We start from the raw sequence: 25,740 nt of genomic DNA, 5'->3' as shown, positions 1-25,740 counted from the left end.
CCCGACTGGGTCGGAGATTTTTTCCGCTCAGGGACTGGGTGTTGTGTTGTCCTAATCATCATTTCATCCCCATCGACGCGCAAGTCGCCAAAGTGGCGTCAAATAAAAGACTTGCACTCGGCGAACCGTCTACCTCTCTGGAGGCCCTAGTCACACAAGATTATAATGTCTTTCAATGTCTGCACAATGACTCACTCAAAACGAAGCAATCCTACTGGCTGTCCCGAACGATAAGTGCTCTGCGCCATTGGAACTGCAGCGCAAGACGTGCCCTTAGCGCTAGGATTTCACCCGGAACAAGTCCCGCCCATTCACCCCCCTCCATGCCTATCTGTAGTGTAAGGCCCTCCCCTAAACAGCCGCCAGTTCCGCAAACTGGAAGCTACAGCAAAGTTGTTATCGTCACTGTTCAACACGTGTTACACTGTGATGAAATTCAGTAATGATAAGAAATTTAAGTTTTTCTGGATAGTAATATAACACGAATTTGAATTATTAAAGAAATAAAGATATTTATAGAGAATTGAAAGCATCGCCAGCAATAGAAAACAAAAAATAACGTGATGTTATTTAAGGGCAATGAGGACAAATTTTCGTTAACTAATTCACTTATTATAATACGTTTATTTGAGGGAAACAGCAAACATACAATGCGGAAACAATGGTCTTGAATCTGTCATGTCGGTAGTAAAGCCACGGGTGCAGTCGACTAACTCTTTTGTCTAACATCAACGTTATATAGAAATAAGTGAAAGTCGTTTTGTTTATGTAGGCCCTCATAGTAACTCACGAAAATTAAAGAATATAAGAATGCCATAAAGTAGAAATGCCTAATGAAAGAAGTAAGATATTTGCTTATATGACATATTTCGTTAGTATTTGCATGGGTAAATTTTAACTTGTAAATTCTTCCAATGCCATACCTGCGCATTATAAACGAGGTTATAAAGAATTGTGGCTGTTTCTGTGTGATTAATGTACTATACGCTGTTGCAAACGTCTCAGGAATTTTTTAAAAATGATAATGATGATGTGTATGTTTGTCACAGAGCAGTTATGGAGGAAATAAATGCTGCAGTGTTTGACGGCTTTAAAACGTTCTTCATGCTGTGCAGCTCTTCTTCCACCCCTAAAACTTTTCAGCAAAACTATTCAGTGAATAACATGCGAAAACACACTGGATCTATCTAGCAAGAACAAAGTAATTTTGATGCCCTCTGGAATTATAGTGAACACTGGTGCCTGTTTCGCGTATACTGTCTGAGTTCTGAAACTCGAGTGTCAAATATACCGTGGTTCCTATTTCTCCTAGCAAATTATTTTTTGAGGGTAGGTTTCTCCTGTTTTCCCTTTGGGTGCTTTTTCTCACACAGAAGTATGTTTCTTCATAGGCCATTCATCTGAATACTGAGTTCTCGCATTTAAAGAATTCAGTGCTAAATTGTTTTCTCTTATGTTTGCTGTGGAAGTACCTGGCACAGCTGAGGCCAACTGTACACGTTTTTTGTAACGTGTCTTGTAACTATGTGGCAAAATTTAAGACCTAGCAAAATATTAATCTAACATTCACGCCGAGCGAGTGCAGCTGAACGCTGTAAACCACGTGGGTCAACTGAAACGATGCCCAGGCGCCGAACAAAGACCGGGAAGACCGGGGGTGAGTGGGCGGGACTTGTTCCGGGTGAAATCCTGGCGCTAAAGATTCCTCAGCGCAAGGGGCCGGATGGAGGCGCGTGTAGCGTGTGCGGCCCGCTTTCCGGGTGGTCGGTTCCCGGAAGTCTGCGGCAGCCACAGAGGCCGCATGCGGGTCCCTTAGATAGGAGGGGGAGGGGAGGGGGAAGGCACCGCAGGCACCCTCACGGTTTAATTACGGCCGGCGCGGCTGCGGGGTTCCTCCCCCCCCCCCCACCCCACCCCGTGTCAACACGGTGCTGCCGGCTCTCCCACTGCGGGCTGGGCTGCGAGGCCCCCACAGCCGCAAACGCCAAGTTTGTCCTCCGTCAGTGGCCCGCTGCCTGCTCCCACGTGATTGGTTAGCAGTTCCGTTACCACCCCTCATAAGTCCGTACGAAACAGTTTTTCAGACTACAAAAATACGCAGACAGAAAGCAACTACTCCCTCTCCTGCAATCCGGATTTCGAAAGCACCACTCCACCTCCGACCCTCTCCTGAAACTTACCAGCGACATCACCAAAGGATTCAACAGATCCCATTGCACACTAGCCGTATTTTTAGACATAGAACGCGCCTTCGACCGATTATCGCACAACGGACTGCTTTAAAAGCTAATTAAACTAGGCATCCCACCCAAACTGGTGCGCCTCATATGCATCCAGATCACCGGAAGGACTTCCAGAGTCCATGTAAACGACGCAGCATCAGAACCATTCATCCCAGATGCAGGCGTCCCACAAGGAGCTGTACTATCTCCGCTACTGTACGCGCTGTACACGCATGACGTACCGACCCCAAGATATGCCAACGAAAAGTTGGCGCTATATGCGGACGACACCGCTTACTGGTGCACAGGCCTCCGGACAGACACCATACAACGAAAAGCCACACTCGAAGACTGGATGACAAAGTGGGGAATAAGACCAAACCCCACAAAAACACAAACAGTGCTATTCCAGCACCGAGACCTGACTCGAAAACGACAACAAAAACCCACCGACATCACCCTCAGACTCTGGAACCAACCCCTACAACTCACAGACTCTGCAAGATATCTCGGGGTATTCCTTGACACCTAAACTATAAGACTCATCTTCAGCACCTACTAAGACGAATAGAAAACCGCATCAGATGAGTCCAAGGCCGACTGTATGGATGTTCCACCAGGACAGCGATACACACGTACAAAACATACATCAGACGTATTTACGAATACGCCTCAGCGCCACTAGGCGGTATACTGAAGATTGTAGCAGAAAAACTATACGCAACAGAGCGACGACTATTGCGCAGCATCGCAAAACTACCACCTCGCACCCCAAGCAGCGAAGTATACCAGATCACAGACATGACACCGCTCCAGACAAGACTCGCCAAACTCAGAGCAAGATATGGATCCCATATCCTCCACAAAAGACCAGACATGGAAGACATACTGACAAACAAACCACCAACGACACGACGACCAAAATTTAAATACATATATCCAGCGCGTACATTAGCTCAAAACACCTCCAGAATATTCCCCGACCTAGCACCAACAATGACAACTGACTCAACTTGAAACAACCCTACCTCACCTAGACGAAAGGCCACAGCAAAAGCCCATGACATGAGGTATAAGGCACCAAAACCCACATCCAAAACACCGCAATGGTTCCACACCGCACAAAACACACAAGTATCACACAGAAAAACACAACATCAACACACATAAAACACAACATAAGAGAACTAAAACAACCGCAGACTAACGAAAATATTGTAATACCCAGCTCCGAGTACTGTAGCAACAGGAAAGAAGAACCTGTAACGTAGAAGTAAGTGAATGTTACAGTCGAAAATCGTAAGATACTAAGAAACTCTCCTCCTACCAATATTATCCAATATTATCATTGTGTGCACAGTAGTGACCTCATTTGTATTGAGACTGCAGTCAGTGTGAGGCTTGCAGTTGGATCTTAAAACAGCAGAAAAGATCGCAAAGTCACGTAAAATGTACCGACGTGGCGCCTTCACTACAGGTAGTGTGGGTTTGGGTTGTTTGGGGGAACAGGCCAAACAGCGAGGTCATCGGTCTCATCGGATAAGGGAAGGATGGGATAGGAAGCCAGCCGTGCCCTTTCAAAGGAACCATCCCAGCATTTGCCTCGAGCGGTTCAGGGAAATCACGGAAAACCTAAATCAGGATGGCCGGACGCGGGATTGAACCGTCGTCCTCCCGAATGTGAGTCCAGTGTGCAACCACTGCGCCACCTCGCTCGGTACAGGTAGTGTGTGACAGCGTCGTGATAGGCGATGCATCAGTAAATGGTCACGTACTGCTGTCTCAAGTGGATTGCTAGTACAGGTGAGCTGACATTTAGGCTTCAGCCCTATGAAACGCCCTGCTGAAGTCCGCAGGACAGAACAAGTAGTTGGAATTGTGGAAAGGGTCCAAAAGGGGGCTGTCAGTTACACTCAAACACATTTAACTTTATTTAGTTGTCCAAACAATACAGCAAAAATTTTTGAACTTAGTTACCGGTTGAATAGGCCACACTATCTTATGCCTCAAGAGCACAACCACTTAAATTGAAAAACGGCTGAAAGCCATTAAAATTGAGAGTCAAAACCGAATATTTAAAAGGCAGAAGCCTCACACAAGTACTATAACATGGCTGAATGCCCAACAAATCTAACACTTGAAAAGGAAACAGGTTTAATTTAAAAACTGCTGAAGGCCCATCAATTAAGAGTTCAGGTAGAATAAAATTTAAAAAAACGCAAGGCAGAAGGCCTTATCATCAATTATGCTGAAGGCCCCACACAGTCTGATACTTGAAAGACAAGAACTTTAATTAAAAAAACGTCTGAAGGCCAATTACTTAAAGCAACTAAAATAATTTTTATTAGGCAGAAGGCTCAAAGCTTTATCTTTAAACAATATTTTACACAGGCTGAAGGACCAAGCAATCAAAGATTTAACAATTAAGGAATTTAAATTTTAAAGCCGCTGAACGCCCATTATTGAAAAACACAACTACAATAAATTTTCAAAAGGCAGAAGGCCCAAATATTTAACCAAATTTTTAAATGAAGCTGAAGGCTCAAATAATGAAAGACTTGACAAGTAAGGAACTTTCAGTTTTAAAGCTGCTAAAGGCCCATTATTTAAACCCCAACTAAAAGCATTAAAATTCAAACCATAGGCCATAAGCTATTAAAATACGCAATCAAACACCAATAAGAAAAGGAAGTACAGCCAGCGGCGCTCAGAAGTTTCCGGGGATCGCTCTGCACTTTAAATATTAACGTTTGCTTAGGGGAGACACGTAGTCAGCCCAACTATATCTTATGCGCCGGCAACCCAACCGAGAGACAGTCAACGGGCTCACCGACAGGACGGCTTGCTTTCCACCCGACCAGTGCACAAGGAACTCCAAAGCCAAAATGTAAAAGGCGTAGCCGCCCACAACCAATTATGCATATTCTCACAGGATGGCAACATAGTGAAAGAACTGGAAGAGAGGTGTAGCAAAGCTAATGCAGTGAGTGCTCAGCTACGATCTACTCTCTTCTGCAAGAAGGAAGTCAGAACCAAGACTAAGTTATCTGTGCACCGTTGAATCTTTCGACCAACTTTGTTGTATGGGAGCGAAAGCTGGGTGGATTCAGGTTACCTTATCAACAAGGTTGAGGTTACGGATATGAAAGTAGCTAGGATGATTACAGGTACTAGTAGATGGGAACAATGGCAGGAGGGTGTCCACAATGAGGAAATCAAAGAAAAACTGGGAATGAACTGTATAGATGTAGCAGTCAGGGCGAACAGGCTTAGATGGTGGGGTCATGTTACACGCATGGGAGAAGCAAGGTTACCCAAGAGACTCAAGGATTCAGCAGTAGAGGGTAGGAGGAGTCGGGGCAGACCGAGGAGAAGGTACCTGGATTCGGTTAAGAATGATTTTGAAGTAATAGGTTTAACATCAGAAGAGGCACCAATGTTAGCACTGAATAGGGGATCATGGAGGAACTGTATAAGGGGGGCTATGCTCCAGACTGAACGCTGAAAGGCATAATCAGTCTTAAATGATGATGATGATGTCAAACCTACACACACGTGTTGGGCAGCGGCAACACGGTGAGGAAAGGACACTGCCTGAATGGTTAAGTCAGAGGTCAGGGCAAATAAGTAGAACGCTGACTGCCACAAGGCAGAAAATTCCGCTGGTGCACTTGGACTTCCAATAACCAAAATACAGTTAAACTCCACTGGATGGCGGCCAAACTTTCGCCAGATCGAACACTCGCTGTTGCTCACGGGAATACCCCAAACAGCCAACCATGAAAACCGGCGGCACAATGTGAACAGTCTGGCTTCGGTAATTAAATCACCACTCAACTTTGATGTCCTGGGCCGGTGAGCCACGAACCCGGTAGCAATCGGAACAGGTCTAACACACTCCGACACTGTGTAGAGACCGCCAGCGGGCCCGGCCCGCTGCGCCGCTCGGCTATTTCCTGGCTGAACCACACCAACTGACCGACTGCCCAGAGCTAGTACGCCGACAACATTTGAAATAATTTGTCAGTCAAAGGACACAAACTACACATACAGTTTCACGAACACTTGCACGTAGAACCAGTCAATGCTAACGGCAGTGACTGTTCAATAACAGGGACGAATCACGCGTCTGCACACACAGCCAACCCGTAAGTGATCGCCGGCCAAATACACGAAGTTAGGCAAGACGACCGACCGACAACCAACCAACGTCGTCCCCACTCCAATCATGTGTATCGACAACTGTCGGGCGATTCATGGCGGTCTGGACTTCACTGCTGCTGTGCCCTGACTGAACTTGTGCCGCGTGCCAACTCCAACACAGCCAGGTCCGAACTAACTGACAACACATGACAACTGGGAAGTAATAGCAGTGAGCAAAGATAATACGCCAGAGCTTGTATCGATAAGCGCCACTGTTGCCCCTAAGAGGCAGGCAAGGCAGCAACTCACCGACACCAGTAATTGAAATTAACGTAACGAGGTGCTAGTACAGTAAAAACAGGATGTCAAACGAGATATGACACGAACACGAGCCACACACAGCTCACCCTATAATTCCATTAGGTTCTGACAGGTGGCTGGCGCTATATGTAGCCTTCAGAATGGGATCTGCAACGGAAATTCGTTGCAGTCAGAGAACTGTCACCGAGTTTATTTTTGCGGAAAACCAGAGCATCGCAAATATTCATAGGCACTTGCGGAATGTCTATGGAGACTTGGCAGTGAACATAAAGCCAGTGAGTCATTGAGTCAAACCTATCCGATCGTCCTGGTCCCAACGGTCTGCATAAAACTGTCACTCCTGCAATTTTAGAGCTTGCGGACACACTCATTCGAGATAACCGGCGGATCACAATGAAACTCCTTCGAAACACAACTGGATGTCTCTGTTGGTAGTGCTGATACAGTCGTCCACCAGTTGGGGCCAGGTTTGTGCCCGCTGTTTTCTTCGCCACCTGACATGAGACCGTAAAGACCGACGAGTATGGCTCCCTGAAAGATGCACTCCGTGGGAAGCTTATCATGGTTGATGCAGAGGTTACCAATGCACGAATACACTGGCTCCGACGTCGACCAGTAGCGTGATACCATGCGGCCATATACCCTACTGGTCATTAAAATTGCTACACCACGAAGATGACGTGCTACAGACGCGAAATTTAACCGACAGGAAAAAGGTGCTGTGATATGCAAATGATTAGCTTTTCAGAGCATTCACACAAGGTTGCCGCCGGTGGCGACACCTACAACGTGCTGACATCAGGACAGTTTCCAACCGATTTCTCACACACAAACAGCAGTTGACCGGCGTTGCCTGGTGAAACGTTGTTGTGATGCCTCGTTTAAGGAGGAGAAATGCGTACCATCACGTTTCCGACTTTGATAAAGGTCGGATTGTAGCCTATTGCTATTGCGGTTTCTCGTATCGCGACATTGCCGCTCGCGTTGGTCGAGATCCAATGACTGTTAACAGAATATGGAGTCGGTGGGTTCAGGAGAGTAATACGGAACGCCGTGCTGGATCCCAACGGCCACGTAGCACTAGCAGTCGAGATGACAGGCATCTTACCCGCATGGCTATAACGGATCGTGCAGCCACGTCTCGATTCCTGAGTCAACAGATGGGGACGTTTGCAAGACAACAACCATCTGCACGATCAGTTCGACGACGTTTGCAGCAGCATGGACTATCAGCTCGGAGGCCATGGCTGCGGTTACTCTTGACGCTGCATTATAGAGAGGAGTGCCTGCGACTGTGTACGCAATGACGAACCTGGGTGCACGAATGTCAAAACGTCATTTTTTTCGGATGAATCCAGGTTCTGTTTACAGCATCATGATGGTCGCATCCGTGTTTGGCGACATCGCGCTGAACGCACAATGGAAGCATGTATTCGTCATCGCCGTACTGGCGTATCACCCGGCGTGATGGTATGGAGTGCCACTGGTTACACGTCTGGGTCACCTCTTGTTCGAATGACGGCACTTTGAACATTGGAAATTTCGTTTCAGATGTGTTACGACCCGTGGCTCTACCCTTAATTCGAACCCTGCGAAACCCTACATTTCAGCAGGATAATGCACGACCGCATGTTGCAGGTCCTGTACGGGCCTTTCTGGATACTGAAAATGTTCGACTGCTTTCCTGGCCAGCACATTCTCCAGATATCTCACCAACTGAAAACGTCTGGCCAATGGTGGCCGAGCAACTGGTTCGTCACAATGCGCCAGTCACTACTCTTGAGCAACTGTGGTATCGTGTTGAAGGTGCATGGGCAGCTGTACCTGTACACGCCATCAAAGCTCTGTTTCAGTCAATGTCCAGGCGTATCAAGGCCGTTAATATGGCCAGAGGTGGTTGTTCTGGGTACTGATTTCTCAGGATCTACGCACCCAAATTGCTTGAAAATGTAATTACATGTCAGTTCTAGTACAATACATTTGTCCAACGAATACCCGTTTATCATCTGCATTTCTTCTTGGTGTAGCAATTTTAATGGCCAGAAGTGTTTTACCAAATTAGTTTTCATGCCCAATGAGTAATAAATAATTTCCCCAATGCAATAGGTCTGCGTTGCTTGTAGACGCGGCATCCCACTTGCAATGTTCGGGTTCAGATTTCTGTTGAAGTAACCAGCCCGTTTACACGTTAAACAAGTATGCACTTGCAGAGATAGTTTGCATGCTTTGGATGACAGTAATGTAACTGTGGCCTCAATAGGCAGAAACGATACAATCAACTACAGGATTCCACTGCTGTCTCTATGTGGCTGAACATTGTCGAAAGACACTGTGACACTCACTTATAAAAGGCTGTTTCCATGTTCTTTTTCGGAGACGTGGAGAAACTAGGTGAAAATGCTCATGCTGCTATTGGTGGGCCGCCGTCAAAGAATATGTACCTTATTGTGCTATCTCAGTTGTTTCCCGATAGCTATTTACGTTCCTAGCTCGCCTTGGCTGGGTGTTTACTTCCGTGACAACGAATTGCCATGAAGCCGGAAGCCGGTGGCAGTCATGTGTATTCCAATTTCCTTGTAGGAACGAGGAGCGTATGATTGCATGGTACCACTTTACTGGTCGACGTCAGAGGCAACGACTTGCTGCAAAAATAATCACCTCATCAACCACGTACAGCTTCCCGTAAAGTGCATCCCTCATTGGGGCAGACAGATGGAAGGTGCGAGATCCGGGCTGCAGGGTAAATGAGCAAGAAGAGTCCAGTGAAGCATTGCGGGCTCGAGTGCGCACTCTTGTGTGAAACCTTGCGTAATGGAGGAGAGGTTCGTTAGCATTTTTGTGACGGCAAACATGTTGAAGTCTTTTCTTCAGTTTCCTGAAAGTGGTACAATACAGTTCAGAGCTGATCGTTGGACCATGAGGAAGCACATCAAAAAATGGTTCAAATGGCTCTGAGCACTATGGGACTCAACTGCTGTGGTCATAAGTCCCCTAGAACTTAGAACTACTTAAACCTAACTTAACCTAAGGACAGCACACACATCCATGCCCGAGGCAGGATTCGAACCCCCGACCGTAGCGGTCGTGCGGTTACAGACTGTAGCGCCTTTAACCGCTCGGCCACTCCGGCAGGCGAAGCACATCAGACAGAAGAACCCATTCAAAGTCCCAGAATTCTGTCGCATTGATTTTACCGGCTGACGATGCGGATATGAACTTTTTGTTCGGCGGAGGAATGGTGTGGTGTCAATCCATTGATTGCCTATGAGCCGGTGGGTTTCTGGCGCCAGGCGATATCGATTCTTACTTCCATTTTTGATCGTTGTCCCTGTGCTTTGTTATCTTTGCTTCTTTGAGGTAGGCTATTTATGGTGGCGCGCGTGCCTAAGTCGAGAAGAGTGGGTCCGCGCATGAGCCGAGTCAGACTGTGACGTGCTTTCAATGTTGTCGTTGTGGGGAGATGGCGACACCATGACACGTGGCACTTTCGTATGCCGTGAGGACCAGTTGAGTTGGAGCAACGAAGAAGCATGGGCCGCTGCCGGAAAATATTAAAGCTGTATTGACACGGCTGGCCAGTGGCGACCAGAATTTGCTAATACCTCGAGAGCTGTGTGGATGGATGACGTGCGAATTTCACATGAATAGAAAAAATTTATCGCCAAGCTTTCGTGGTGGGTTCCTCCTCCTATATATAGTGAATATTCTTGTGTACGTAACGACTGTTGACTGTTGCAGTTGCTCGTGCTAGTGGCCAGCAAAACATTCACTGCAGTGGTGGCGAGGCGAATTATGTTCTGGAACGACCATGAAATTATGTTACTAAAGTGGCTAGAAATAGCGCCTCGCATTTGTAAGTTTGGATTTGGTGCTTAGTGGCATGCTGAAGGTAGCTGGTTCACTTGAACGTCATCTCTTAATTTAGTTATAGATTTAGAATTAGTGGTAATTGTTGTTTCTTAATAAATTCTTGTGTGTATGGAAGGCAAGTGGCCATGATAAATATAGGTCACATTGTGTTTTATGGTCGGATAGAGACCGTGTATATTTTGTCTGTGGCCATAGGGGCCGTGCTTATTGCATTAGCGGCCTATTGAAGTGACATTAGTTTTCTATTGCAATTTCAAATATCTATCTGAAGGTTGATCGTCACGTTAGGTACTGCACGTTTAATTTATGTGGTGTCAGCCATTCAGCAAAGACAGATTATCTTGTAAGGTGGACCTTAAGTCATTGGGTGTGGACTGACACATCTTTTTACGTAGTGTGTAAATATATATATATATATATATATATATATATATATATATATATATATATATATATATATATATATATACACTCCTGGAAATGGAAAAAAGAACACATTGACACCGGTGTGTCAGACCCATCATACTTGCTCCGGACACTGCGAGAGGGCTGTACAAGCAATGATCACACGCACGGCACAGCGGACACACCAGGAACCGCGGTGTTGGCCATCGAATGGCGCTAGCTGCGCAGCATTTGTGCACCGCCGCCGTCAGTGTCAGCCAGTTTGCCGTGGCATACGGAGCTCCATCGCAGTCTTTAACACTGGTAGCATGCCGCGACAGCGTGGACGTGAACCGTATGTGCAGTTGACGGACTTTGAGCGAGGGCGTATAGTGGGCATGCGGGAGGCCGGGTGGACGTACCGCCGAATTGCTCAACACGTGGGGCGTGAGGTCTCCACAGTACATCGATGTTGTCGCCAGTGGTCGGCGGAAGGTGCACGTGCCCGTCGACCTGGGACCGGACCGCAGCGACGCACGGATGCACGCCAAGACCGTAGGATCCTACGCAGTGCCGTAGGGGACCGCACCGCCACTTCCCAGCAAATTAGGGACACTGTTGCTCCTGGGGTATCGGCGAGGACCATTTGCAACCGTCTCCATGAAGCTGGGCTACGGTCCCGCACGCCGTTAGGCCGTCTTCCGCTCACGCCCCAACATCGTGCAGACCGCCTCCAGTGGTGTCGCGACAGGCGTGAATGGAGGGACGAATGGAGACGTGTCGTCTTCAACGATGAGAGTCGCTTCTGCTTTGGTGCCAATGATGGTCGTATGCGTGTTTGGCGCCGTGCAGGTGAGCGCCACAATCAGGACTGCATACGACCGAGGCATCATGGTGTGGGGAAAGATCTCCTACACTGGCCGTACACCACTGGTGATCGTCGAGGGGACACTGAATAGTGCACGGTACATCCAAACCGTCATCGAACCCATCGTTCTACCATTCCTAGACCGGCAAGGGAACTTGCTGTTCCAACAGGACAATGCACGTCCGCATGTATCCCGTGCCACCCAACGTGCTCTAGAAGGTGTAAGTCAACTACCCTGGCCAGTAAGATCTCCGGATCTGTCCCCCATTGGGCATGTTTGGGACTGGATGAAGCGTCGTCTCACGCGGTCTGCACGTCCAGCACGAACGCTGGTCCAACTGAGGCGCCAGGTGGAAATGGCATGGCAAGCCGTTCCACAGGACTACATCCAGCATCTCTACGATCGTCTCCATGGGAGAATAGCAGCCTGCATTGCTGCGAAAGGTGGATATACACTGTACTAGTGCCGACATTGTGCATGCTCTGTTGCCTGTGTCTATGTGCCTGTGGTTCTGTCAGTGTGATCATGTGATGTATGTGACCCCAGGAATGTGTCAATAAAGTTTCCCCTTCCTGGGACAATGAATTCACGGTGTTCTTATTTCAATTTCCAGGAGTGTATTTGGATCAAAGGAAACTAAGCTCCTTAATTCTGTTCATTGGTTAACTGATAATATGTTTATATTAAGGTATTGCTTAGAACTGAGTATAAGTTCACCCTATGGATCGTGCGTTAGTGAAATCGTAATAGGTTAACGTTTGCTCGCGTCCATCACCTGTTCATCAAATTGACGTTTTGCCTTAAGCTTGCATAAAGTCTAGAAGCTTCCGGACGTTGAGTGTAGTAGAATACTAAGTGTAAACAGAACAATTAATAGTACCCTCTAGGTCACATCGTATCAAATTTATTTTACCTTTTCAGTAAGTGGAAAACTGAGTGAGAAAGGCGATAGCCGATATTGTAAACATTTGGTTATCTATTTCATCTATTATTTTGTTTGTTGTTACCGGCACGTAAAGGGGCCGTTGTCACAAGTCTGATGGTTAATATTGTAAATATTAATAGTGGATAAGGCCTTGATATGCAGTTGTTGTTAATTGATTATAACTGCTGATGAATTCATGTGTGTGTGTAATCAATAAAGAAGTGTGGCAACTACAAACTGGTTGTGTTACTGGTATACAAGGTTAGAGTGTGCAATCGCCACAACAGCCTTTATATTTTCGGATCTAAGTGACGAACGCATGTTTCATCGTCTACGACGACCCCTAAAAAATTGTCAGGATGGGCCTCGTTAGGCGTAAGCAACTCTGGACTGACGGTCCTTTGTTGCTCTTAATGGTCTCCTCTTAGGCGGCGACGAATCCCATGGGTACATACGTTTGAGCATACCAACTGGGGAACGAGTGTGTCAGCACTAGAAACAGAGACTTATGGTTGTGCAGTGAGCGTTTGATTGTCATCGGTCGATAACCTCGAATGAGAGTGTTCGCACGTTCCACCATTGCATGAGTCCCCACTGTGTGCGGCCCGCGCCCATGCGGGAGGTCGAACAGGTTTAGACAACCTTGTTGCGATAATGACAGACGCCTCGCCCTACATCTCACCGTGCTTTTGTTCATTACCAGGTGTCGGTAGACATTCTGCAAGAACAATCTCAATGACAGCTCTCTGTTTGGTACGCACCTCCGTTTACAGACGCCATTTCGAAGGCTACGTATCGCAACGCCATCTGTCGGAACTTTATGAAACTATAGGGGCTGAAGCGGAAATATTCCACGGTGTCCCAAAACAGCTTCTGAATTTTGTCAACTGACAATGCTCGACAACAGGAATGTATTGCATTACTTACTGAACGCCCATCGTACACATCTGCAGCCATGTTACACACTGAAATCCTCGCACCACAGTACCGTAACTCGACGATAGATGTGCCCAGGCAAAACGACACAGACCACTGGTAAGGTGGCTCCTCCAACGGCGACTTCCGGTACTGTGCCGTAGGGATTTCATTAAGAGAAGTTGTCTACGTATATGTACCATCAACGAATGAAAACATTAATAGCGTAATCCCGTTTTTACAATTATACCTCCTGTGATTCACATGAACAAAGCTGAAGAAAATATTAAAAATGTCAGTAAACGGAAAAAAAGCAACTATGACATGGCTCCCGGTCGGTGTCTTTGGGGCTTCATTGCCTGTTCGGGCGGAGTTCAGTTTAATTCTGCTTTTGAACGGCTTTTAACGGAAAATTTCTGTCTTATACACTACTGGCCATTAAAATTGCTACACCAGAAATGCAGATGATAGACGGGTATTCATTGGACAGACATATTAAACTACAACTGATATGTGATTACATTTTCACGCAATTTGGGTGCATGGATCCTGAGAAATCAGTACCCAGAACAACCGCCTCTGGCCGTAATAACGGCCTTGATACGCCTGGGCATTGAGTCAGATAGGGCTTGGATGGCGTGTACAGGTACAACTGCCCATACAGCTTCAACACGATACCACAGTTCATCATGAGTAGTGACTGGCGTATTGTGACGAGCCATTTGCTCGGCCATCATTGACCAGACGTTTCAATTGGTCAGAGATATGGAGAATGTGCTGGCCAGGGCCACAGTTGATGCGACCATCATGATGCTGTGAACAGGACCTGTATTCATCCGAAAAAATGACATTTTGCCATTCGTGCACCCAGGTTCGTCGTTGAGTACACCATCGCAGGCGCTCCTCTCTGTGATGCAGCGTCAAGGGTAACCGCAGCCATGGTCTCCGAGCTGATAGTCTATGCTGCCGCAAACGTCGTCGAACTGTTCGTGCACATGCTTGTTGTCTTGCAAACGTCCCCATCTGTTGACTCTGGGATCGAGGCGTGGCTTCACGATCCGTTACAACCATGTGGATAAGATGCCTGTCATCTCGACTGCTAGTGATACGAGGCCGATGAGGTCCAGCACGGCGTTCCGTATTATTCTCCTGAACCCACCGATTCCATATTCTGCTAACAGTCGTTGGTTCTCGACCTACGAGAGGAGCAACGTCGCGATACGATGAACCGTAATCGTGATAGGCTACAATCCGACCTTTATAAAAGTCGGAAACGTGATGGTACGCATTTCTTCTCCTTACACGAGGCATCACAACAACGTTTCACCAGGCAACGCCGGTCAATTGCTGTTTGTGTATGAGAAATCGGTTGGAAACTTTCCTCATGTCAGCATGGTTGTAGGTGTCGCCACCGACGTTAAACTTGTGTGAATGCTCTGAAAAAGCTAATCATTTGCATATCACAGCATTTTCTTCCAGTCGGTTAAACTTCGCGTCCGTAGCACGTCATCTTCGTGGTGTAGCAGTTTAATTGCCAGTAGAGTATGTTTGGTTTGGTAATGGTCGACACCCTGCTAATATTCTTGACTGTTTTGCTGAGGCCTGAATGTCAGCGAAGCCTGTTTTTGAAAAACTACTAACGATTTGCAACTGCTTAGTGGGTACTTACGAGCACATAGACGAAAACGCACTGTATTCCTCCCTCGATGCGCAGAGAACTAAGGTTCGATAGACACAGAAGGCCCAATGCTAGCGAAAGTTTCCACAGCAGCTACAATAGTCAATTCTACTTTTGCAGTCGAGATATATAAAGATTTCTTGAGGTACCTTGCTGCCTTCTTGATACTGAAGAACACAGATTTGTGTGCGAAAGAGTAAGAGACATTCGGCAATAAGTCAAGCAGAAGTATTAACGACCGTCAACAGAACATCTCCCAACACCTTCAACGTCGCAAATCTTCTATGGACGCAGTGCCATAACCTAATACGAAACGAAATGTTGTTAAGTAGCTAGAAGGGCACATGCTGCTTTATATCTTGAAGGCAGAAAATAGAAGCAAAGAAGATTACTGGGTGTACCTAACGAGCCAGTGCCATCACCTCATGCGCACCGAGATCTAAAAAAATAAATCTGATTTTATATATTTAGCCTTGCACGCTTAGATATAACGGGCACAAAAATTCTTAGATCCTTTCAAGCGGTATACAAGAAAATAAATCAACTTACTGGAATGAAGTACAGGCCTACACCCTCACGAGGAATTTAGACAAAAAAGATTTTAGCTGATTATTTCACAACAAGAGGAGTTTTATGTTCTAAAACGTTAACTTCAAGTGGAAGCAAGATTTTATTTCTCCTTACGAAGATGAGAGACTTCACTCACAGTCTACTTTAACGTAATTGTTTTCTCGTTAATAAGAGGATTATCAATTTTCTTGGAACATTATAAAAAGGGCCATTTCTTTTATATATGTTAACAGGAGTTTAATTAAAGAAATTTTGAAATTTTAAAAATCAAAATCAAAAAGTACTTCGCGGCGGCGCGATGCGTTTCTGCTGAGTGTTATGTTCCGCTCATCCTGTGGTGAATCGCTTCCCACACGCACACCTTCTTGAAGTTACTGAAATGCAGTTCTCAAACAGAACTATAGAAATTATTTTGTCGGTGGAAGGTTAATCATAATAAAATTAAAGTATTTATGTAACTAAAATTTCACTCTATTATGGCAAGCTTGTATACACCAGTTATTACCAGGCCTTACTCTAAGCTGTAAAAAGTCTGCAAAGTCCACACGCGTGCATCATTCATAACCGTAGCCAGTTTATGGTAATTATTAATTATCCTTCACAGAAACTGATTGTTTCTTTTAGAATAGGTCACTCAAATGTTGCTAATATCAGTCTCACGTAACGAGATCTTCACGTTAGTGAGTAAGCAACACACCCCGCGCAACTTCATTGCTTAAAATGTCACCCAAAAGTTCTGAATTTCACACCTAGTGTTAAACCTAACTCTCTTCCACACTTTGCGGCTATTCTCACACATTTTCGTACCGAAATATCACAACATTAATAATTTTAATCAGAGCACCTATCAGTATGTCCGATCACTATGAGGTCCCAGCCCCGACTCTGCTTATATGTCTACACAAAATAAGTTTCTAGTTCCAAAAATACCTGCGAATGTGCTGATTTCTGTTTGGCAGAGAAACATGACAGCCAGTCGGAAAGCAGCATCAAATCCAGTCAATCCTGCGCATATGTACAGAACCAAGCAGTATTTGTCACTGAATCGGAACAGTAGATAAACATAAGCAAATTTTGAAAACGCACAAATATAAAATTAGCTCCCTCTTACGAAAACTGCTTTACTGAAATCATAATCTTGTTTCTCCAGTACCATAAACTGACAAGATAATTTAAAGCAGATTCCCCGGTACGAATGACTAACACAGAAGTCATTATCGAACATACCTCACGAGATCAGTTACATCAATGTAGAGTGTAAAAACTTTAAATAAAACATTGTTTCACATTCACACCTTCATCCACTCTCATAAGTAACCACAATTATAATATTAATTAGTAAATAATTAGAAAATTGAAGAAACAGAACTGCAAATCAAAATGAAAGTATTTTGACAGCAGCTCAAACAGTGCCCGTCAGTTAGTGATCTCTACCAGACCGCATAGAAAGCGCATACACTGGGGAATCTGACGCCACCTTCCTTCGCGTAATTCACACTGCACGCCTGTTCACGTATGTCCGATCTCAATACGCACGATGTAAGGCGCTACATCACAACGTCTGCACAAAAATGAAAATCAGACACTACTGAACAGAAAATTCTGAATGGCGGCGTAGCCAGGCCACGAAATGCAATTTTGGCCAGCGCAGGTGTGGGCTAGAGGGGGAGGATGGAGGCGCGAAAAAAAAAAAAAAGAAAAAAGTGGTCAAAGCATTTGGCTAATAAACTGGAGACCTGAATTCTAATCCTGATCTGGCACAAATTTTTCACGTTTCCCATTAATTTCAATCAAAGGCCGCTTGTAGCCAATGTCTGTAATTCCTCTGTGTCCTAATTCATAACCGCTGCTGGATCAAAATGGTGTCTGTCCACACACCACATACGTGTAGAAGAACGGAAGTCTTTGCTTCTCTATAGCCGATTGTATGGTGAACGTCTCTTCATCTCTAGATTACTGCAACATCCATTTGAACCCGCTTGCTGCACTCAAGCCTTATTTGCCGCAGCAATTTTTTCCTAAACACTTTTACACATTAACAAGTTAGCTACTTCTTGATGCTGCTGAACACCTACTACCAATCCGTCCTATCTTTCAGACAAGTTGTGTCATTAACTTCTGTTCTCACTGGTCTGATTGAACATCTGCGCAGCAGTTATCAAATCTACCCGTCCAGTCTTCACCACTATAGTGCAGCATCGCGCTTCAAAAACTTCTACTCTGTTTTTAACTGTACAGCTTCTCATCAACTGTTCATTTCTATCACAATAGGGCACACTCGTCAAAGTGCTCTCTCTCCTCTCCAGACGCTTTACTGACTCAGCTATCGCTTGCAGGCGTCTATTAAAATTCGAAATGTATCTAGTCCTTGGGGAGTCGCCTCTCTTTCACCTATATGATCACAGCTATGGTCTCAGTAATGGTCTGAATGCAGATTAGTAACTCGTGTCAGACTAAGGAACAGTCACGAAATCAATGAACAGTGTGAGGGATTGACAGTTACAGTGTCTGTTATAATGTAGATACGCATGCTGAATTTCTAGGTGTAGGAATTCTGGTACACCTGGGAAACGCTTTTCTCTAATGGCCAACTACAGCTTCGCTTCGGTGCAGTGGTCGTCGCCGGCATAGATAGCAAAACTTTCTGGCAGACCAGTTAGAAAATGCGAAGAGCAAAGATCAGGTATGTTGGGTGACAGTCGAAGAGTCTTGGTCTCTGCTTCCACCTGCGGGTGTAATGGTGCGGGATGGTCCGTAAGAGCGCAGAGGGGAGGACAGTGTTTCGTGCAGACTCACACTTAGTGGGGCATGAGGTAGTTCGGTGCAGGGGCCAGTGTCAAAATTTTTACGACGCCTTCGCAGTGCCACATCAGCATAGAGTACTAGTAATTGATCCTTGCAGAGGAGAGAACAAGTCTCAGATTCCACAGACAGTCCCGACAATGCTTTTTCTGGTGCGCCTTCCGAAGGGCATCGTTTCAGCTCGTGAAAGAAAACCTTTCCGTTTCGGTTCGCTGTAGCGGCGAACGCGGCTTCAAGTCCTCCGCCCAGGAATTCCTAAAATCCATTTTTTCCTTGAGGGACTCACTGGCTGCTACGCCGTTGTTCCCATGTGAACTGAGAAGTGATGCTTTTATTGGCGTACTGGGACGCGTGTTCGATGTGATGTTAGAGAGGATTGTTCTAAGAGGATTTGCCCGTCGGTTGAACGGAGGCAGCACTGGGCATTAAAAAACACACAGTTGGTGTACAACACATTTCACGTTTCCCAAGTTATGGATTGTGCTTTTTGAACCAGCTCCATGTGGGACACATGGTTTTAGGAGGCACTTAGGAGAGCTGACTACAGACAGTCTCTTTTCAGAAGTTGTGGTGAGAATATAAGGATTCGTGTATTTGCAGACTACCGGAGAGTAGTTGTTATGTTGGCTCGTCGTATTTCACTCGTGTCTTTTTAAGAAAACAAATCTGTATAATCACACTTAGCATCTTTATTTTCTGTAGAAATCAGAGCCTACAACAATTTTTAAAGTAATTTATGTGCTAAGTAACTGAAATAGTGGAGAATCTGCTACATTACATATTCTTCAACTTCATTATTAGGGCCAAAATATCACTTAAATCCAGATGTCTGTACGTGTAGTTTTACTGAGGTGTTGCTGAAGGCCGGCCGAAGTGGCCGTGCGGTTAAGGGCGCTGCAGTCTGGAACCGCAAGACCGCTACGGTCGCAGGTTCGAATCCTGCCTCGGGCATGGATGTGTGTGATGTCCTTAGGTTAGTTAGGTTTAACTAGTTCTAAGTTGTAGGGGACTAATGACCTCAGCAGTAGAGTCCCATAGTGCTCAGAGCCATTTGAACCATTTTGTTGCTGAAGGTTGACTATCACCTGGAGTATTACCTGACGGATGGGAAGGAGTAATAGTATCCCACATTACCAAAACCATCTCACATCATGAACGTTTCGCAAACTTCCCGTCGCGACAGTGATACCAATATTTAAGATTTATCTTCCTATTGACAAAGTAAGTCAGGTACAGTCTTTCAGCTTCACCCCTTTAGAGTGACCAGAGCTACATATAAAGTTGTATTTAGACTAGAATTAAACATAGATATTAAAGTCTTGAAATGGAATTGAAGCACAGACATGGAGTAATAATAATAACTGCACTGAAAAAATGGCATAGGATGCTACATGATAAAAACTGAGTTCCAGACACGTGCATGAAACATTTCTCAATAACTAAATTTAAAAACAATAACCTGAGTTAACAAGAAGCGTTACATAATGAGGCATCAGAGAGAGACAGTAGCAAGTAATGAAACAGCTGCAGTGGAACAATATGGAGATACCTGAGCCGCAGATCCGCTGATCTTGAGATTCAGAGCTGAGCATACGTTCGTGCTGCTGTTGCATAATCAGCAAAAGTGTTTTTAAAGTCGCTAGTTATAAAACTAACGAAATTTATGGCTTCAGAGTAAAGCTATAGTGGACAACATGGTGCCTCTTAAAAGTGCATCTGCAAACAGATGGTACCTGTTTTCCCTGTGTTCCGATTTAAAGGATCCTAACCTGAGGAAAGTAAGTGACTGATTTAAGTGGAAATTTTCGGACCTACCTAGCTAGATATATGCTTCCAAATTTTGCAGGAACCACACTTTTGTGGTCGGCTTGGAAGGCACTGGCGACTTTTGTTACCACTAGTTCCATCATGCAGCCATTATCTCCCTGCATTTGAAGGCGGGTTAGAATAGACAAGGGCTGCATTGTACCGGAAGTTGCTATCTTCTAACTATTACCAGTACCTATTGAGCTTCACAAGTCAAAGGAAAATCCCTATGTACCTACGAATTATCTTAGCCAAGATGAATAAAAAACGAACAGGCATTATAGTAGAGTGCTACCTGCCCCATCTTCGGAAAGACATCCCTTAGTTTCCAAGGCCAGACGACGTCGCTAGTCAAGCGGTTATAAGTTGTATACACAAGTCATCATCGTGAATCAGTCTATCTATCTATTACGGAAAACCGTATCAAAATATGCTTTAAATTATGATATGTTTAACTGCACCGTGCGCCACATACCGTAACGTGACTGCCGAATTACAGGTGTGGATAAAGAGGAACCCTCTGCCAGGTTCAAAATGGTTCAAATGGCTCTAAGCACTACGGGACTCAACATCTGAGGTCATCAGTCCCCTAGACTTGGAACTACTTAAACCTAACTTACCCTAAGGACATCACACACATCCATGCCCGAGGCAGGATTCGAACCTGTGACCGTAGCAGCAGGGCGGTTCCGGACTAAAGCGCCAAGAACCGCTCGGCCAAAGCTCTGTCAGGCATTTGGACTATGTCACATTATGTCACTTTAAATTACATTGGATGGAATATGGCCTGAAAATAAGGAAAACAAAGACGTAGGCAATAAACAACTTCAGAAAGGAGAATAACGGGTAGACAGACATCAAAGCTGAGAATCTAGAAGAACTGGAAGAAGTTAAAGAACGCAGTTGTGTAGACAACGAGATCGGGCTACTTACTGAAGGTATGAGAATCAGATTTACGCAGATGAAGAAAGTTGACTTCAATATATCAGCTCTGCTGGAATCAGATATCGATGTGGGAGTGTGAAAGGCGTTTCTAAGTGTGTACGTATAGAACGCATGTTCGTATGGATGTGAGATGTACGCCATAGGAAATATGGTGAAGGAAAAAAATGGTTAGCATTTGAAATGTAATGATGTTATCAAAGAATGTTGAGGCTCACCAGGTAAAAGTACACATAGTACGATGTAAGTCCTGAAAAGACTAGATGAGAAAATAAGACAATGGAAAGTCCTTAGGAGAAGGAGGGATAGGTTTCTCACATGAGATTCTGCAGACCGTGGATAAAGGGCAACAGTTTGTGCACAATTGTTATTTAACTTCAACAGTAACAACAAACAACAGGATTAGCGTTGTCACAACTTAACAAATGGCCTCTAGTTCCCTAATGTTACATCCATGCCCGTTCCCAACTGGCCCTGGTTGATTGGTTAACGGAGATGGGTGCCCTCAGTAACTGCTTACACAACATTACTAATTTACGTAAGTTATTAGAAATAGTTCACCAAAAACAACAAGTCTTAAAACACTTCATAAAAGACTGATTAAATAACTGTTCCCTTGCGTAATAAATTCTCAACCAATAACAGTAGCAAACAACATCACTACGAAATAAAAACTTACAGAATCGTTATGGTAGAAAGGTACCTTCCAAACTTTAAAAAGAACTTTCATTTAACATGCAGATATAAAAACTTGTACAACACTCACAGTTAACAAATATGGTGAATTCCAGTATTTATAACCCGCTGAACTACAGCGCAGAACTGAATTTCAAATGTATCCAATGAGTAATCCGGATAACAAAATTATGTTCACAAATAAGAAATACAATATCTTTATGATAACGCCTATCCGGCATTGGCCACTCTTTTACACACTCGTCAGTTGCTTTGGAAAGTGACAGTTACTGCTCAATCTCCTCACAGTTAAGCAAACTAACACCGCTGAAGTAACTGAAGGTTAATTAATACACGTACCGTATTCCACTACTTTCTTCTCCAATATCATTACATCCTTATTGTGGTCGGGGCCCACGCTGTCTCGTTTATCTGCCATTGTAAAACACCCACAAACGACATCGTCCACCGCTGTCTGTAATTGCGTCCATACAATTGCAGAGCTTACGGCTTATCGTTCCGCAGCAGCGTTGAATTCCCAAGCGTCTCGGTTACACCATCAGCCCACAACCACAGAGAGCTAAAATTATTAAATACCATCCGAACCCCAACACACTGTCGTTCTGTCCTTCTCGCTCGGTACTGTCGAATTCTCCACTCCTCGTCGCCAGAGGGCCACACGCCGCCAACTCTGCGCCCCCAGTATCTCTGGCGAGGCCAATATCGACCTTAACACTCGCAGCCGGAACACAATCGTGCCGAAACTAGTCATAAGCTGTATTCCATATTCCTGGATATCAGCAGAGGTTTTGACACTGCTGACTGTTATCGAAGGCACGATCATACGGAACAGTTTCCCAAGCATGTGAGTGGCTCGAAAACTTTTTCAGTAACAGAAACCATTGCGTTGTCAGTGACAGCGAGCCTTCACCATAGACGAGGGTATCACCAGGAATACCAAAAAGAAGTGGTTTTCTATGTACGTTAATGATCTGGCACAAAGGTAAGCGGCAGTCTGCAGCTCTTTGCTGATGATGCTGTGGTTCATGGGAAGCTGTCGTCATTGAGTGACTATAGGAGGTGTAACATCCACGAGACAATTTTTAGCTACAGTGAGACGAGAGGAAATTATGCCTCTAACAATTACAAACATTATCTATTCAACGTATGAGAAAACAGTGAAAACGATGATGAATATTAATTATTTATGTAATATTTTATGATGGCTCTGAGCACTATGGGACTTAACATCTATGGTCATCAGTCCCCTACAACTTAGAACTACTTAAACCTAACTAACCTAAGGACATCACACAACACCCAGCCATCACGAGGCAGAGAAAATCCCTGACCCCGCCGGGAATCGAACCCGGGAACCCGGGCGTGGGAAGCGAGAACGCTACCGCACGTATTTTATGATGTAATTGAACATATCGATGTGTATCATACAAAGAAAATGATAATTGTAACTTCCTTTTATGATATGCGTTTGTCTTCCTTTGTTTTTTTCCTTTTGTTGGTTGGTTTTTGTAGGTTGCGGACGCATATCAATCTGAGGTCTGTTAAGAAATTGTAATTATTTGTTAATTATTACTTGAGAATAGAGTTCATTATTATTATAACTATGAGTGAATAATTAATTGTAACTCTAATTCCTCTCTCAGTAAGCATTATCTGTGTTAATTACCTCTTTCCGCTGCAAGGAGTGCAGCCATTGATGATAGCGATTTGTATCGCGTTTTTGTCTGTGTTTTCCTTAGAAAAAAATCAAATGTTTGCTTGATGAAGTCTAAATAGTGCACAATACGAAATTAAAGTTTAATAAGCATTTCAAATACTTATCTTCTTTTCTCTAACAATAGAAAGTCTCTATCAATTGTCTGCCGCCATCTTAACAATTATCTCAGCGGCTAATTCCAATTACGCAACTCTGCAGACATAAATGCCGAACGTAATACAAATGTGTAAAAATAAATGTGCACCGGTGGTTCTGAACTCATTTTAATGAAAATAACTCGAATCAGATCGGTTCTTTAAAAACAGTGCTGATAGCACGATCGTTATAACAAACTTTTCTAGCTGATGTATGGAGCCGAAATTAAATACGCACCAGTTGCGAAGAATATTGTTTCAAGTAACATACATCAGTGTTGTGCGCGGCTGATATTCGGTGGTTTTAATGATCATTTTGCTGAAGATAACTTTCCATCATAATCAATAGTTGTATAGAATCTGTTGTATGAACTGTGATTTAGTGACACTTACACAACTTACAAAGAACACTTTAACACAACGTTAACTTGGAGTTCTTTAGCAACTTGACCAAATCTTTAGTCGGGAGAAAAATTATTTAGTAATTACTCAATGTAATAAAATAAGATGATCATTTTCATTTACAAATTAGTTAAATACCAAACCACTGAATAACACCGCGAACGCCACAGAGGATACGAGATGACTTAGAAAAAAATTTCTAATTGGTATGATGAATGGCAGGTGGCTCTAAAAGTAGAAAAATCGATGTTGTTGCGCATGAGCAGGAGAAGCAAATCAATAATGTCGGAATACAGAATTGTTAGTGTGCTTCTTGACGTACAGTGATTAAACATCCAGATGTAACTTTGTTCAACATTAAACGGAATGAGTATGAAAGGGCTGTAGTAGATAAAGCGAATGGTCGACTTTGGTTTATTGGCAGAATGTTAGGAATGTGTGGTGCATCAGTAAAGGACACCGCATATATGACACTAGTCCGATTCGTTGCTGTGTATTGTTCAAGTGGTTGAGGTCCACACTAGGTGAGAATAAAGGACGACTTCGAAGCAATGAACACGCGCGTTGCTAGATCGGTTACCGGTGGGTTCGAACAACTTGCAAATGTTATGGAGATGCTTCGGGAACTCAACTGGGAATCTCTGAACCGAAGGCAGCGTTCCTTTCGAGGACCGCAGTTGAGAAAATTTTGACTGGCAATTCAAACTAACTGCAGAAAAATTCTGTTGTCTCTAACATACATTGTGCGTAAGGACTATGAAAACAAGATTTGAGACATCAGGGCAGGCACGGAGGCATCCTGACAGTCCTTTCTCCGTCGCTCTATTGCAGCGGGGAACAGGGAATGAAATCTGTGCTAGTGGTGCGGGGTAACCGCTGCCATGCAGCATCCGGCAGCTTATGCAGTATGTGTGCAGATGTAAAAGTTTTGTGACGCGCTGAAAGACCTGAGTCGAAACAAGGCCCTGGGAGTAGACAACATTCCATTAGAACTACTGACAGCCTTGGGAGAGCCAGTCCTGACAAAACTCTACCATCTGGTGAGCGAGATGTATCAGACAAGCGAAATACCCTCAGACTTCAAGAAGAATATAATAATTCCAATCCCAAAGAAAGCAGGTGTTGACAGATGTGAAAATTACCAAACTATTAGTTTAATAAGTCACAGCTGCAAAATACTAACGCGAATTCTTTACAGACGAATGGAGAAAACTGGTAGAAGCCGATCTCGGGGAAGGTCAGTTTGGATTCTGCAGAAATATTGGAACAAGTGAGGCAGTACTGACCCTACAACTTATCCTAGAGAATAGATTAAAGAAAGCCAAACCTACGTTTCTAGAAATT

Source organism: Schistocerca piceifrons, chromosome 8, assembly GCF_021461385.2.
Source record: "Schistocerca piceifrons isolate TAMUIC-IGC-003096 chromosome 8, iqSchPice1.1, whole genome shotgun sequence".
NCBI lineage: Eukaryota > Metazoa > Arthropoda > Insecta > Orthoptera > Acrididae > Schistocerca > Schistocerca piceifrons.
This window is presented reverse-complemented; position numbering follows the sequence as displayed.